Here is a 16,626-nt window from a genome sequence, read left to right as displayed (position 1 = left end):
CACATGTACATGGAGGGGGGCCCGCCAGACCATGGTACTGGCCTCTCCCCAACCAGCACTGTTACCTGACTCACGTTCCCATCAGGTTGATTGATGGAGCCATCTGATTATCAGAGCCACTTTCTCCCCAGAAGTTTATGCTCAGACTGGTTTCTTAGAGGCTTAGGATCAACCCAAAATATCAGGCCTTGACAGGAATCTTTCAGGCCTCCCCTGAGCAGAGTGGAGCTGGGATTTCTGATTGTTTCTTGCTGTGGAGTGAAGGGAAACCTAGGCATTAAGTTGGAAAGCTAGGTCCCTCACTTGCTCCATGTGATTTCCTGCTAGAGACCGCCTCATATCCATGACTTGGAGTCAGACACCCTTGAGTTTGACTGGACCATGGGCTGAGTGCCCCCTGGCAGTTGGTTCACAGCTCTGCAGCCTGTGAAGAGGAACTAGGAAGCGGGTGGAGTTGAATGGGTTGGGTGGCTGGTGTGTAGTTGGCCCTCTCCCTGAGTGGTCATCTTTATTATTGTTGGAAAGGGATGATTGCTGATTGCTTGAATTAAATGATCAGGTCAGAGTTTTGGAAACTGGCTTTTGGGGCTGGGCCTTGCCTCAGGCTGTGAAATGATATCTCATGAAGCAAGAACAGGCTTTGGGTGGAGGCAAGAACTGTCTTTGGGTCAAGGCCAGGCTGAGTTCCATGTGGCCTCAGCAATGGCAGGGTGGCCGTCTGCAGCATCAGGTTTGGAGCCCCAGGTCTGCACATTCATGCATCAGTTGCCTCTGCATGCCAACCCTCAGCTCAGGCTAGGACTCAGTGGCAAGAGAGGCCTGCTTCCTGGAGCTTCCACAGAAGGGGTAGTTGGTCAGGCCTGGGAGCTTGAGCTTCTGTGCAGCTGCGGGCATTGGAGGAAGAAGGCAGGTCTGACACAGAAAGGGCATCTTCGTGGAGCCTGCAGGAAATTCAGGGCACTTCCAAGGAAGCAGCATCCAAGAAACCTGGCCCAGGCTTTAGAGTCTACAGGGTGGCATGGAGGACATTATGGGAGGGGTCTGCACAAAGGTGTTCCTTTCCCTGAAGTGGGAGAAGAAAGAGCAGAGGGCCTGGGGCTGGGGCAGCAGGGAGCAAGGGGAAGAACAGTGGAAAGGAATTGCACTGGGCCACGTGAGGACGCCATTGCCATCCACTACCTCGGTGCGGGAGGAGACACTGGAGACAGGCCTGAATGTGGCTCTGTGAAGCCATTTCCCAGGTAGCCCCAGGCAAGGCCATTGCCTCTCTGAGTCTCCTGCTCTCTAGAATGGGGCTATGGTGCCCAGCTCCTGGGGTTTTTATGAAGAAGAAAGCCCGGGCCATCATGACCTGTCTGTAAGCGCCTCTGGGCTGCTTGTAGAGAGAAATCCAAGGCCTCAAATCAGACTTCCTTCAGACTCCTGGGCCTTGAAGCAAATGTCATGGGAAATTGGGTGCCAGCCAGCCCAGGGCAGACACACAGTGGCAGGGTTCAGCAGACTGGGGAGCGTGCAGGGAGAGGCAGCCCCATGCCCTCGTCTCAGAACAGCCTGTGTGCGCCTAGGGGACGCAGCACCAGCAGGAGCTGTGCGGGCTCGGCTCCATGCAGGTGCGCCTGTGCCTGTGTATGTCTGTGTATGTGTGTGCATGTGCACGCATTTGTGTGTGTGGTGTGTTTTTGACGGGGGGAGGTGAGTGAGAGGCCAGCTTCCTGACAGGGCAGTTGTAAAACATTCATAAAACTTTTATTAGACTTGCCACCCTTCCAGATAAATATTTTTCGATTTTATGGGCTTGTTTTAGGACCCCGAGCTTAATCATGGCTTTGTAGCTGCCTTAAAAAAAATTAAATATTGTTTTGGCAAAAGGAGCCTCTCCCCCTACCTCTGCCAAAGGCAGCCTGCACTCTGAGCTCATAAATTCCTGCCACTCTCAACTCTTGCCCTTTCTCCCTCCATAGTCTCAGAGCCATACTAGGATGAGCCTTAAAAAAAAAAGGGAGAGAAGAAAAAGCAACCCCTACTCTTCTCCCTCCAGGTTCCCCAACTCCCCCGACCCTGCAGGGAAATTCGAGCCAGCTCATTTGTCCACACAAGGGAGCAGGCAGAGGGGTCTGTGCTGGGCAGTCACCTGCTACCTCCCTGAGATGGCAGGCTGCCTTAGCTGGAGGTGCCCCCATGCCTCAGCCTCTTCCTGCCTCCTGGAGGACCTGAGTTGAGCCCTGTCCCCTGTTCCTCAGACTTAGTTGCCTTTGAGGCCCCAGTTCCCACACTACCTCCTCAGGCCTCTCTGAACACTCCTTCCAAAAGTGCACCCCTGACCTTAGCACCATTCCTCTGTGTCTTTGCTGTACTGCCCTCCTAGCACCTAGCACTATCGAAAACTTTCCCCTGTATTCATCTATTGGTTACAAGCCTGTCACCCTTGCAGAGGTAACTCACACAATGCTGAACTCCCACCCCTGGAACAGAGCCCAGGGCACAATAAGTGCTCTGTGAATATGGGGAAGGTGTGCCCAGTGAATGGGGTGGGGGTGATTTGGGTAAAGAATAAAAATAGTGAACATTCTTTAGACCTTGCTTTGTGCTGGCCTCTGTTCTAAGCACTTTCTGTTACATGAAGTTCCTTGGCCCTTACACCAAACCGGTTCCCATGTTTCAAATGAGGAGACTAAGTTACAGACAGGTTACATGTCTTGTGTGAAGCCATGCAGCTGAGTTGCACTTGGACCAGGGAAGGGATCTTGGCAGTCTAGCGCAGAGCCTGAGTTCCTGGCTCTGTATTATGCTGGGTTTCCTGGAGGAGGAAAGCAAGGGGGCTGTGCCCTGGCCTGGCAGGCATCAGCCAGCATCTGGTGGACACCACCCCCTTTTTTGCCTTGGGCCAGACCCTGAGTCAGAGGTGCTGGAGCCATAGGGCTGGGACAGGAGGGGCTCAGACTCAGATACAGATGCCTTCAAGGGACAGGCAGGTGACAGAAATGAGGGGAGCCAGTCTCAAGCAAAAGAAGCAGCACACAAGCAGTGGCAGAGAGTAGCTGGTATGCCCTGGGGTGCACGTCAACCCACTGTTACAGGGTAGGAATCCAAAGAGAGGTCTTCCAGCTTTTCAAGACAAACTAGAAGTTCAGAACTGTATGTCAAATGACCTATTTTAAAGGTGAGTTAGTAGTTCAAATACTTCAAAAATGCTGTGGGGGCTAGATTCTGCTCCCAAGCTAATATAGTTCTTTTTGATCTCTGGTGAAAGTGGTAAGCCCCAGGAAGACCAGGCACAGAGCCTAGCTAAGGAGGAGGTCTTCTTAGAGGAGGCAGTACTGAGTTCCATCTTGGAGCAGAGTGGAGAGACAGCCTGGGGAGAGCTGTTCCAGGAAGAAGGGTCCGTGGCTCTGCCCAGGAGAGAAGGTACCACTGCTGCCCAGCGTGGCTGGGCTGTGGGAGGCTGTGCAAGGGAACCAAATACCTAAGTGCTGGAAGAGGTTGGGGTTTCCCCTTCAGCAGCCTGATGGAGACTCCAGAAGACCTTATGGGCCATGTTGTGAGTGGATTGGTTCAGTGGTGATTTGTGGGGTCCAGGTTCCAGGAGAATGGGGTGACCCAGGATGGAGATGAGCAGACTAGAGCAGAGTGGCCATGGGAGCAAGGTCTTCAGGACCCAGCCTGCACAGGTGGCATTGCTAGCTCATGGGGGCCTTACCAGAGCCCTGTAGACAGACATCCATCTCCTCCAGCATGCCCACACATGCATAGCCATGCCAGTTGCTAGGGACAGAGTGGAAGGTACAAGGCCTGAGGCAGCTATACCCCTGAGCTCCTGGGGTATGCAACTGAGGCTAGAGGAGGAATGTGTCCAAGGTCAAGAACTCATTGAAGGACCACCTCAGAGGTCTCTCAGAGCTTTAACTTCAGTTAGTCACGGTTTCCCAAGCATCTGCTGGGCTGGTACACCAGGGTTTCCTCACTGACTCCTCCTCACTGTCTGCTGAGGAAGGCGGTATTATCTATCTCCATTCCACAGAGGAAATAACTGAGGGCCAGAGTGGTGCAGGACTGACCCCAGGTTGCCCTCACAGAAGCAGCAGTGGTGGGACAGGTCCCAGACCTCCCAGCTGCCCCCTGCTTCTCTCTGGAAGCTCATACTGGGTTTTGTTTGAATGTGGGGAAGAGCAATATAGGCAGTCTGTCCCACCATTGTGATTTTACCAAACTCCACAGGCTCAAAAACTAGAGAAATGGGGACACTGAATGTCAGGCTTCCCGGCCCTGGACAAGGAGTGGCAGAGGCACAGCTGCCAGGCACCTTGAGCTAGCCCAGTTCCCTCCTCTTCCAGAGAAAGTCCCTGGGCCACCCCAAGGTGTGGCAGGCAGTCTAGATGCTCCCAGGCTCTCCAGAGCAGTCCCAGTAGCTGCTGTAGCTCAGACCTATGACAAGACCCAAACCTGTAGGTTTCAGGGCTGGCCACAGGGGCCAGGCAGACAGCACAGGAGAGCAGCCCAACTGGGGGACTGCAGCAGGGAACAGAAAGTGTGGTATATGGGGACCACGTGTCTTGTCTGAAGGGGCAGCCTGTGCTCACCTCAAGCCACCAGCTGTGTTGGGAATGCAGGCCCACATTTTAAAATGTTGACAACTAGTCCACAATTTTTAAAGTGCATGAAGAGACCAAACCAAACATACCTAAGGGCCAACTTTGACCCACAGGCAACAGATTGTGAGTGTGGCTGTGGCTTGCAGAGCATCCTCCCACACCCAACTCAGTGAGCCATGCCATGCATCAGCCCCCATGAGAACAACAGTGGCCACTAACATTTACCACGTGCCCAGCACATGCTGACTGTGCTGGAATTGCCTTGTTGACTTCTGAGTTCCATTTCACCACTCATTGGCTAAGCTTGGAGAGTGCAAGGGCCTCACCCAGACTCATGATCTGGCTCATGCAGCTGGCCCTGTGCCCACAACCCTCAGCTCCCTGGCCTGAAGCTGAGCAGCGGAACAAGAGGCAGGAGGCTGAGGCCTGGAGCATGACACTGACAGGCAGGTCAGCCCAGAACAATCCAAGGGGACCGGGTTCTAAGGGAGGAAATGTCCCAGGGTGGAACATGGGCAGCGATTCCCCAAGTGGGCTGCTCACATCTGCCCTGGGCATGTGCAGAATAACTCTAAGTATTCCACAAATAAGCCCACAAAGAATGTTCACGGCCACATGTTGATTTTAACAGATACTCTGTTTGTGACAAGGGAGACTGGATTTCTACTTCTGGCAGCAATATGATATTCTCTAATTGAGTTAAGTGAGTTGATTTAAAGAAATCTTTAATAAATAGAAGTGGTAGCGATGGGTGTGGCAGAAGTAGTGATGCTGAGAAAAATTTGGGAAGTCCTGGGGGAGATTCAAGACTTTTGATGGGTGAAATAGGGCTCAGGTGGGCCCTCCAAGGATGCATGAAATCTACCCCAGGGAGAGAAGGAATGACCTACAGGCTGGAGGCATTCCTTCAGATGACCTACAGCCTAGCAGGCTGCAGGCTACCTATGCCCTGAAAGTGTACTCAAATCAAAGATGGCCAAATAGGAATAGCTCTGGAGCACAGTTCCCAGCAAGAGTGATGCAGAAGGGGAGTGATCTCCACATTTCCAACTGAGTTACCAGGCGCATCTCAATGGGACTGGTTGGACAGCGGGTATAGCCCAAGAAGGGCAAGCCAAGTCAGGGTGGGTCACTGCCTCACCCAGGAAGTGCATCGGACCGGAGGATCCTACCCTCCTACCCAGTGGAGGCCATCGGTGGCTTTTCCAACCACTCTGGCACTCTGGTTCAGATACTACACTTCTCCTGCAGTCTTTACAACCCACAGACCAGGAGATTCCCACTGGCCAACAAGCGCCTTGGGTTTCCAGCACAAAAACTTGCTCAAATCTGGGTGGCCGTTTTAGCTGGTGCCTACAACACCTGCAAGACAGAGCCTTACATTCCCCTTAAAAAAAGGGGGCTGAAAGTAGGGACCCAGTTGATCTGGCTCAGCGGGTCCCACCCCCACAAAGACCAGCAGTCTGAAATGCACTGGCTTGAGAGTTCTGCAGCCAGCACAGCAGTTTGAGCTCGATGTGGGAGGATTGAGGTCTGTCCAGGGAAGGGCATCCACCATTACCAAGGCAGTCCGCCATTACTGAGGCAGTCTGCCATTACTAAGGCAATCTGCCATTACTGAGGCAGTTCTAACCTTACCTTTGTAAACAAAACTGCAAGGATGTTTACACAGCAGCTGGACAGAGCCCTTGGAAGCTCAGCAACGCATCTGCAGGCAGACTGTGACTAAGACTCCCTCCTTGCTGGGCAGGGCATCTCTGAAGAAAGGCAGCAGCACATCAGGGACATGTAAATAAAGCACCACCTTCCCCAGACAGAGCACCTGGGAAAAGAGGTGGTTGTGAGTTCCACTGCAGCAGATGTAAACGTCCCTGCCCACAAGCTCTGAACTGAACAACAGAGTTCCCAGCATAGCACTTGGGCTTTGATAAGAGACAGACTGCCTCCTCAAGTGGCTCCTTGACCCCTGTATATCCAAAGAGGCACCTCATAAAGGAGAGCTCTGGCTGACATCTGGCGGGTACCCTTCTGGGATGAAGATACCAGAAGAAGGAGCAGGCAGCAACTCTTACTGATCTGCAGCCCTCATGGGTGATTCCCAGACAAGCAGGGTCTAGAGTGGACCTCCAGCAGTCCTGCAGCAGAGAGGCCTACTGTTGGAAGGAAAACTAAAAAACAGAAAGAAATAGCTTCAACATCAACAGAAAGGATGCCTACTCAGAGACCCCATCCGAAAGTCACCAACTTCAAAGACCAAAGGCAGATAAATCCACAAAGATGGGAAGAAACAAGCAAAAAAAAAGATGAAATTACCAAAAACCAGAACACCTCTCCTCCTCCAAAGGATCACAACTCCTCACCAGCAAGGGAACAAAACTGGATGGAGAATGAGTTTGACAAATTGACAGAAGCAGACTTCAGAAGGTGGGTAATGACAAACTTCTCTGAGCTAAAGGAACATGTTCTAACCCAATGCAAAGAAACTAAGAACCTTGAAAAGGGTTAGGCAAAATGCTGATAGAATAACCGGCTTAAAGAAGAGCATAAATGACTTGATGGAGCTGAAAAACACAGCACAAGAACTCTGCGAAGCATACACAAGTTTCAGAGCTGAATTGATCAATCAGAAGAAAGGATATCAGAGATTGAAGACCAACTCAATGAAATAAAACGAGAAGGCAAGATTCGGGAAAAAAAAGTAAAAAGAAATGAACAAAGCCTGCAAGAAATATGGGATTATGGGAAAAGACCTAATCTATGTTTGATCAGTGTACCTGAATGTAATGGGAAGAATAAATCTAAGCTGGAAAACACTCTCCAGGATATTATCCAGGAGAACTTCCCAACCTAGCAAGGCAGGCCAATAATCAAATCCAGGAAATACGGAGACCACCACAAAGATATTCCTCAAGAAGAGCAACCCCAAGGCACATAATCATCAGATTAACCAGGGTTGAAATGAAGGAAAAAATGCTAAGGGCAGCCAGAGAAAAAGGTCAAGTTACCCACAAAGGGAAGTCCACCAGATTCACAGCAGATCTCTTGGCAGAAACCCTACAAGCCAGAAGAGAGTGGGGGCCAATATTCAACATCCTTAAAGAAAAGAACTTTCAACCCAGAATTTCATATCCAATGAAACTAAGCTTCATAAGTGAAGGAGAAATAAAATCCTTTGTGAGCAAGCAATTGCTGAGAGATTTTGTCACCACCAGGCCTGCCTTGCAAGAGCTCCTGAAGGAAGCATTAACATGGAAAGGAACAACCAGTACCAGCCACTGCAAAAACTTACCAAATGGTAAAGACCACGAACACGATGAAGAAACTGCATTAACTAATGGGCAAAACAACCAGCTAGTATCAAAATGGCAGGATCAGATTCACACATAACAATATTAACCTTAAATATAAACAGGCTAAATGCCCAATCAAAAGACACAGACTGGCAAATTGGATAAAAAGTAAAGACCCATCAGTGTGTTGTATTCAGGAGACCCATCTCTCATGCAGACACACATAGACTCAAAATAAAGGGATGGAGGAAGATTTACCAAGCAAATGGAGAGCAAAAAAAAAGTGGGGGTTGCAATCCTAGTCTCTGATCAAATAGACTTTAAACCAACAAAGATCAAAAGAGACAAGAGCATTACATAATGGTAAAAGGATCAGTGCAACAGGAAGAGCTGACTATCCTAAATATATATATATGCACCCAATACAGAAGCACCCAGATACATAAAGCAAGTTCTTAACAACCTACAAAGAAACTTAGACTCCCATGCAATAATAGTAGGAGACTTTAACACTTCACTGTCAATATTAGACAGATCAACGAGACAGAAAATTAACAAGGATATCCGGGACTTGAACTCAGATCTGGACCAAGCGGACCTAATAGACGTCTACAGAACTCTCCACCCTAAATCCACAGAATATGCATTCTTCTCAGAACCACATCACACTTAATTTAAAATTGAACACATAATTGGAAGTAAATCACTCCTCAACAAATGCAAAAGAACAGAAATCATAACCAGTCTCTCAGACCACAGTGCAATCAAATTAGAACTCAGGCTTAAGAAACTCACTCAAAACCACATGACTACATGGAAACTGAACAACCTGCTCCTGAATGACTAATGGATAAATAATGAAATGAAGACAGAAATGAAGACGTTCTTCAAGCCCAATGAGAACAAAGATACAATGTACCAGAATCTCTAGGACACATTTAAAGCAGTATCTAGAGGGAAATTTATAGCACTAAATGCCCACATGAGAAGCAAGGAAAGATCTAAAATTGACACCCTATCATCAAAATTAAAAGAGCTAGAGGAGCAAGATCAAACAAATTCAAAAGCTAGCAGAAGACAAGAAATAACTAACATCAGAGCCAAACTGAAGGAGACAGAGACAAAAACCCTCCAAAAAAAATAATAAATCCAGGAGCTAGTTTTTTGAAAAGATCAACAAAATAGATAGACTGCTAGCCAGACTAATAAAAAAGGAAAGAGAGAAGAATCGAATAGATGCAATAAAAAAATGATAAAGGGGATATCACCACCAATTCCACAGAAATACAAACTACTATCAGAGATTACTACAAACAATTCTATGCACATAAACCAGTAAATCTAGAAGAAATGGATAAATTCCTGGACACTTACACCCTCCCAAGACTAAACCAGGAAGAAGTTGAATCCCTGAATAGGCCAATAACAAGGTCTGAAGTAGAGGCAGCAATTAATAGCCTACCAACCAAAAAAAGTCCAGATCCAGACAGGTTCACAGCCAAATTCTGTCTGACATACAAAGAGCAGCTGGTACCATTCCTTCTGAAATTATTCCAAACAATATAAAAAGAGGGAATCCTCCCTAACTCATTTTAAAAGACCAACATCATCCTGATACCAAAACTTGGCAGAGATACAACTAAAAACGAAAACTTCAGGCCAATATCCATGATGAACATTGATGCAAAAATCTTCAGTAAAATACTGGCAAACCGAATGTGACAGCACATCAAAAAGCTTATCCGTCACAATCAAGTAGGCTTCATCCCTGGGATGCAAGTCTGGTTCAACATATGCAAATATATAAACGTAATCCATCACATGAACAAAGCCAAAGACAAAAACCACATGATTATATCAATAGATGCAGAGAAGGCCTTCTACAAAATTCAACAGCCCTTTATGCTAAAAACTCTCAATAAACTAGGTATCGATAGAACATATCTCAAAATAATGAAAGCTATTTATGACAAACTCACAGCCAATATCATACTAAGTGGGCAAAAACTGGAAGCATTCCCTTTGAAAACTGGCACTAGACAAGGGTGCCCTCTCTCACCATTCCTATTCAACATAGTATTGGAAGTTCTAGCCAGAGCAATCAGGCAAGAAAAAGAAATAAAGGGTATTCAATTAGGAAAAGAGGAAGCCAAATTGTCTCTATTTGGTAGACAACATGATTGTATGAGAAGACCCCACTGTCTCAGCCCCAAATCTCCTTAAGATGATAAACAACTTCAGTAAAGTCTCAGGATACAAAATCAATGTGCAAAAACCACAAGCATTCCTATACACCAATAACAGACTGAAAGAGAGCCAAATCATGAGTGAACTGCCATTCACAATTGCTACAAAGAGAATAAAATACCTAGGAATACAACTTACAAGGAACGTCAAGGATCTCTTCAAGGAGAACTGCAAACCACCGCTCAACGAAATAAGAGAGGACACAAACAGATGGAAAAACATTGCAAGCTTATAGTTAGGAAGAATCAATATCATGAAAATGGCCATACTGCCCAAAGTAATTTATAGATTCAATACTATCCCCATCAAACTACCATTGACCTTCTTCACAGAACTGGAAAAACCACCTTAAACCTCATATGGAGCCAAAAAGAGCCTGCACAGCCAAGACAATCCTAAGCAAAAAGAACAAAGCTGGAGGCATAATGCTACCAGACTTGAAACTGTACTACAAGGCTACACAAAACAGCATGGTACTGGTACCAAAACAGAGATATGGACTAATGGAACAGAATAGAGGCCTCAGAAGTAATGCCACACATCTACAGCCATCTGATCTTTGACAAACTGGATAAAAGCATTGAAGAAAGGATTCCCTGTTTAATAAATGGTGTTAGGAAAACTGGCTAGCCGTGTGCAGAAAGCTGAAACCGGACCCCTTCCTTACACCTTATACAAAAATTAACTCCAGATGGATTACAGATTTCAACATAGGACCTAATGCTGTAAAAACCCTAGAAGAAAACCTAGGCAATACCATTCAGGACATAGGCATAGGCAAGGACTTCATGACTAAAACACCAAAAGCAATGGCAACAAAAGCCAAAATAGACAAATGGGAGCTAGTTAAACTTAAGAGCTTCTGAACAGGAAAAGAAACAGTCATTAGAGTGAATCAGCAACCAACAGAATGGGAAAAAATTTTTGCAAGCTACCCATCTGACAAAGGGCTGATATCCAGAATCTACAAAGAACTAAAACAGATTTATAAGAAAAAACAACCCCTCAAAAAGTGGGCAAAAGATATGAACAGACACTTCAAAAGAAGACATTTAAGGCCTTCAGGGTCCACAAGAGTGTGGGAGCCATGGGCAGGGTAGGGCTTTGGCTCAAGAGCTGGCTCCTAATGACAGAGGCAGCAGTTCTGTCCCTTCTGGTCAGACCCATCCCAGTGCATGCTTGAGTTTCCCTTTCATAAAAATATCCACATGTCCTGGCATTTCTCATGGTTCTGACTATTTAAGAAAGATGAGTACACACCTTCTTCAAAGTTCAGAAATGAAGATGCTGTGTGGCAAGACACGAAGGCTCATATGAGCCCAGGCTGGCAAAAGTAGTGATGCTGAGAAAGATCTGGGAAGTCTGGGGGGTGTCAGAGAGTTTTGATGGGTGAAGTGGGGTTCGGGTGGGCCTTCCGACGGTGTGAGAAATCTACCCCAGAGAGAACCAATGCCTGGACTGAGTTGGCTTCTGGCTTCTCCTCAGCTCAGCCCAGAATGGGAGAGGAGGCTGTGGACTGGTGTGAAGAAGGGTCTTGACCACGTATGCTCAGCATTGGATGGCAGGGCCAGACTGGGCCGGCCCCTGTGGTGCCACCAAGATCCCTCCCTATGGGCTCGACTGGGGCTGGGGAAAGGAATGTGCACCTATGGAGTCCCACGCACATATGGAGGCCTCCTTCTCCCGGCACCCTCATGGCTGCTCCTTACTTGAGCTTCCAGATCTTTGCTCACAGCATCCTCACATCTTAACAGCCACCCAGTGCTTCTCTGTGCCTGTCTGGAAAAGGCTGGCTAAGACCCACTTCCTCCAGCCGAGGACCTCAGTCCTGTGGAGGAGGAAGACAGGAGCCGGGTCCCCTGCCACTCTGGCAGGCACTTTGGTGGGGGATGGGCAGACATAACTGGACATGGAAGGTCATCTGATGTCCACATTCCCCCAACAGTGTGGTCCTACCTGGCACCGTCTTAGCCATCCCAGACACATATTTTCTGTTCAGCCTTGGTTGCCAGATGAAGAGTTTGCCCAGAGGGCCCACATGGCCTCCTAAGTCACACAGAGGCTGGTGGTAAAGCCAGGCCCAGAGCCCCTGGGAGAGGCCCACCCTGGGCACTTGGGAACAGCCCTGACCACCCCTGACCCCACAACTACTGGGTGGGGCTGGCAGCCTGGCCACAGGAAGCCTGGTTTATAAACACAGTCCAGTTACAGGAAGATCAGGAGAGTTTTTGGTTTTCACTGGACAGTGTTGTTTCACGGACCCACCCCAACAGTGAGCATGGCATATTCAACCTCAGGAAAAGGAGGTTAGCTTAACCCTGAGACCCTCGTCTGCTGGCAGAGTGATGTGTGGACTAAGGCTGCTCCAGCAGAATGGGCAAGGCAGACCCCAGATGCTAACTCACTATCTTGAGAGAGCACCTAGCTGGTCAAGCCTAGCCCATGTGGATCCAGCCCCACCTTCTTTCCATGTTGGTAGCAGAAGCTGGGAGTCCAGCTGCAGGGGTGGCTGAGTTGGCGGCACCCATAAGGTGCTATGGATTTGGATTTGGGTCCTGGAGGCAGGGAGGCCCGGTGTCATGGGTATGCTGCCGCCACACAACCTATTTTAAAATAGGAGGCACTGGCCCTAAATTTTTCTCCTATCATTGCATTTATCCGTGTCTTGTGAAAGTGCTTTGCCTCATGAACAGTCCCATAGTTGGGACTGTTTCTCCTGTATATAATTTACGTTGTGACAACTCAAGGTCATGATTAAGACAAAAGTGGGACTTGGGGGTCATTCAGTGGAACGATCTGTGTAGTCACTTCTCCCTGTTCATCCTCTCACCTGTCCGCTCAGCTAACGTGTACTCTCTAGAGGAGGCGGTATTTGCCCAGGAGAGCTGGCTGTGAGATGGGGTTGGGCCCATGAAGGAACACAGCCAGGACCAGGAGGGGTGCGTGTGGGGAAGGGAACTTTGTGCCTCTTTGCCACTGTATTTTGGGAGATAAAGAGCTTTGACCACCACAGAATTGGTGAAACAGATGTGAATCACCTTTCCCAAATGAAAAAACCTAACCCAGAATGTTAGTTGCTTTGGGCTTTGGTGTCTGAAAGAGGGAGGCCCTCACTTGCTATTCTCTACAGATGGTCATGCTGCAGGGGGCCCTGCAGGCCTGGGCTGGAAGCTATGCAGGATGTAGCGGTCACAGTCTACCTCTTCTCTCTGCTCTGTGCTGTGGTCTGTGTCCAGGGCCCAAGGCAGTCAGAGGACCCCTGTCCTCAGGAGCCAGACCCAGCCCCTCTGCAGATCTAGCAGGGGCCCCGCTTTCTACACCACGAAGGCACCCACACAAACACACCCACACACCCCGTGATCAACCTGGCTCCATCTCCTGCTCTCCCCACACACTGGCCCCAGCACTGGCCCTCGAGGCCTTTGCTTGGTGCCCTCATCCTGGGTGTTCTTCCCTCCTGGTGTCCTCACCCCTCACAAGTCCCTGTTCAGATGTCATCCCACCCTGGGCCCTTTGCTGACCACTGTCTTAAAGGGCAAAACGCCCTCTTGGCACTCTACTCTCGAGAGCAGTGGCACCACCTGACATACAACACATAGATGTGTTGGCATCACCTGTCTCCTGCCAGAACACCTGCACTAGGCCTGGGTGATTCCACCTCTGCAGCCCTGCTCCTGGCACATGCCTGCACAGAGTAGGTGTTTGCTAGCATTATTCACCAAATGAATGCACAGACTGCCTGGCCTGTGCATGGAATTCTCCAAACCACAGTTCCTTGCCCTCTAAAGCAGTGGCTGCTGCTGTGCTTATTAATTCCAAAAGGCAAGAAAAGAATTTTCATTTCTTTTGGAAGAGCTCTTTTGGAAGAGCTATGGAGAGCTCTTTAGGATACCAGCTTTCCCTGAGGCAAAAGAACCCCACACCTTCTGTGTTGGGGTAGCCTCCCAGATGACCCCCAAACGTGTTTCCAACCTCGAGGTGCTAGGCACTGGCTGGTGACTGAGTGGGGAAGCTCATCTGGAGAAGACAGGGAAGACATGGCCATGACTGTCATAGTGGTGCCCCTTCAGCCCTGCTCAGGGTATCGGGAGCCCAGGCATGGCAGGAGTGAGTGACAGAGCAAGTACTTTGAAGCCGAATGATGCTCCCAGTTCCCTGACCCTCACCAGTGGGCTCTTCTCTCTCGGCACATTTTAAAGTTTGGTTGCTGACACCGGTTCCTTCAGGTGCTCTCTCATTCCTTTGCACATTTCTCTACGTGTGTGTTGTGGATCTCACACTCCCTGGACTGTGGACTCTACCAGCACAGTGGCCCCACGTACCCCACTCAGGCAGTCCTCCGAGCCTGGAGCAGCACCTGGTGCCCAGCGGGTGCTCGGAGGGCAATCATGGGCGGACTGATGAGTGACGAATGCAAGAGTGAGCTTCTGCTTGTGCTGTGCCAGAGGGAGGTGCCCGGCACCATGGGCACCCTGTAGAGGCCATGGGAGAGAGTTGGCAAGTGCTTCCCAAAGGGCAAGTGCCTGAGAATGCCCTAGCCTTGGCTTCCCTGGGTCCTGTCTTTGCTCCTTCTCACCCAGTTTCCAAGGGTAAGGTGGGCAGCTGAGGGCAGAGCTGTGTGCTCTGGAGTAGGGACCTGTAGCTCCTCACAGCCTTCTGGCAGCCCTCATGCCCAGTGCCAGCCTCTGTCAGCTCTGAGCCAGGGCATGCAGGACCTAGAGTGGGAGTTAGGAAAAAGAGACCCGCACCAGCCCCCGTGAGGGCAGCAGATATTGCGGGTGCAGGTTCTGGAGCCAGCTGTCTAGATTCAAAGCCAGCCCCCTATGCCCTGGCTGTGGGAACCGATGCAAGTCACTCAGGCCCTGTCAGCTTGTTGCTCCTCACCAGGGAGCAGGTTCCACATGTGGGCCCTGCCCACCAGACAAGCAGTCCTGCGTGGACGGAGCCTGCCCAGGGAGGCAGGGTCATCGTCTTCTTGTTGTAAGTGAGGAGACCTAGGATGCCTCAGCTCACCCGTGACAGAAACTACTATCTACCTGTATTCTAGACAGGGTCTGCCTCCGTGAGCTGAGGCATGCAGCATCTTGCTCAGGGCCCAGCTGCCATGGGCACTCAGTGCTATTACCCCTGCCCTGACCCAGAGCATCCCCAGCCCCAGGCAGAGCCAGGTAAGTGACAGGAGGCTGTCCCTCACGCCAAGCTCCCTTCCCAGCATGCTGTCTGGGCCACCATGTGCAATTGGCTCCTGCCTTACCCCTGAGCCTACCTGTGCCCACCTAAGAGGGTGTGGGGGGATGACAGAGGCCGGGCCTGGCACACACAGGCTGCTCAGGTGCTACCTGGGCTGGCTGTCTGTGGGATCCATGTGCCCTCGGGCTGGTGTAGGGTACCATGAGCAAGGAAGGGGGTGGTGGGTTCAGCCTCCTCCGGTGTTTGCTGTCTCCTGTGGCCCTGGCTTCCCTTGGACTTTCAGGGTCTTCAGAGGATAGGGGGCTTCCTCTGAGCCCAGCCCTGCTCTCAGAGGCCCACATGTGGTAGCCGTATATCCGTGGGAATGAGCAGGAGGTGGCAGCTTTTCCCGACGTCCAGACACCTGGCCTTTAAGGCTTCCACACACATTTTAAAAAACAAAGAGGCTTTCTTTCCAGGGCCCTCTGTGGGGCCATCCCTGTCCCAGGCCCTCTCTGAGGGTTTCCCCGCTCCCCATCATAACAACAGGACCCATTTCACAAACAAGGAGACTGAAGTTCAGTGCACCACCTCCCAGGCACCTGCAGAACTGAGCACCTTCCCATGATACATGGTACTGCTGCTGCAGGGCCAGACCTGGGAAAGAGGCCGTAATGACAGCTGTCCTTTTGGTACACTTACTGGTATGTCCCAGACAGAAATCCCGGTGTTCATGCTGCTGCAGAAACACAAACACCCGCACTGTTTCACTGGTGTTGGCCCTGCCCCCGGGCCCCATCCTCACCAGCCCTTGGAGCCCAGGCCTCTGAGGGTGGAGAGACGCCTGGCTGGAGGTGCCCCAAGCTGAGACCTATGCACTTCAAGGCCTTGGGGCAGCATCTCCCAGATGTAAAACAACCCCCACCCAGCCACAATGCAGGATCTGAGCCTGTGGCCACTAAGAGATGCAACCTGCCCAGGGCAGAGGCACAGACTGTGTTTTGGAAGAAAGGAGGCGCAGTGCCACTAGACAAGGTCCTCCAGCTCCTCAGCAGCAATGCTGGGCAGTACTGGGCCAGGGACTACTGCAGAGAGCCCGAGGCCATGGCTGAGGATGATTAGCCAAGAGGCAGTTGCAGTGGGAGGTGCTGAGGGCTGTGAGGTAGGTGCAGGGCCAGGGACCAGGATGTGGCCACTTGTGGGCACATGCTTTGTGCCTGACCCTTGGCTGGACATTGGGGACCCATTTGGTCACATGGGTCTGAGAGCTGAGGTGGACACATGGCCAGTGGTTGATGCACGTGTGCAGCAGGAGTGCAGCAGCATCGGAA

The 16,626-nt window shown here is 50.2% G+C and overlaps 1 protein-coding gene across 5 annotated transcripts in view; it reads left to right on the top strand.

Annotated features, from left to right (window-relative positions):
• The window catches only part of EEFSEC (eukaryotic elongation factor, selenocysteine-tRNA specific), a 260,592-nt gene that overhangs the window by 229,679 nt on the left and 14,287 nt on the right, over positions 1–16,626 (top strand). The window lies entirely within an intron of this gene.

This window comes from Callithrix jacchus, chromosome 15 (assembly GCF_049354715.1).
Source record: "Callithrix jacchus isolate 240 chromosome 15, calJac240_pri, whole genome shotgun sequence".
NCBI lineage: Eukaryota > Metazoa > Chordata > Mammalia > Primates > Cebidae > Callithrix > Callithrix jacchus.
This window is presented reverse-complemented; position numbering and strand designations above follow the sequence as displayed.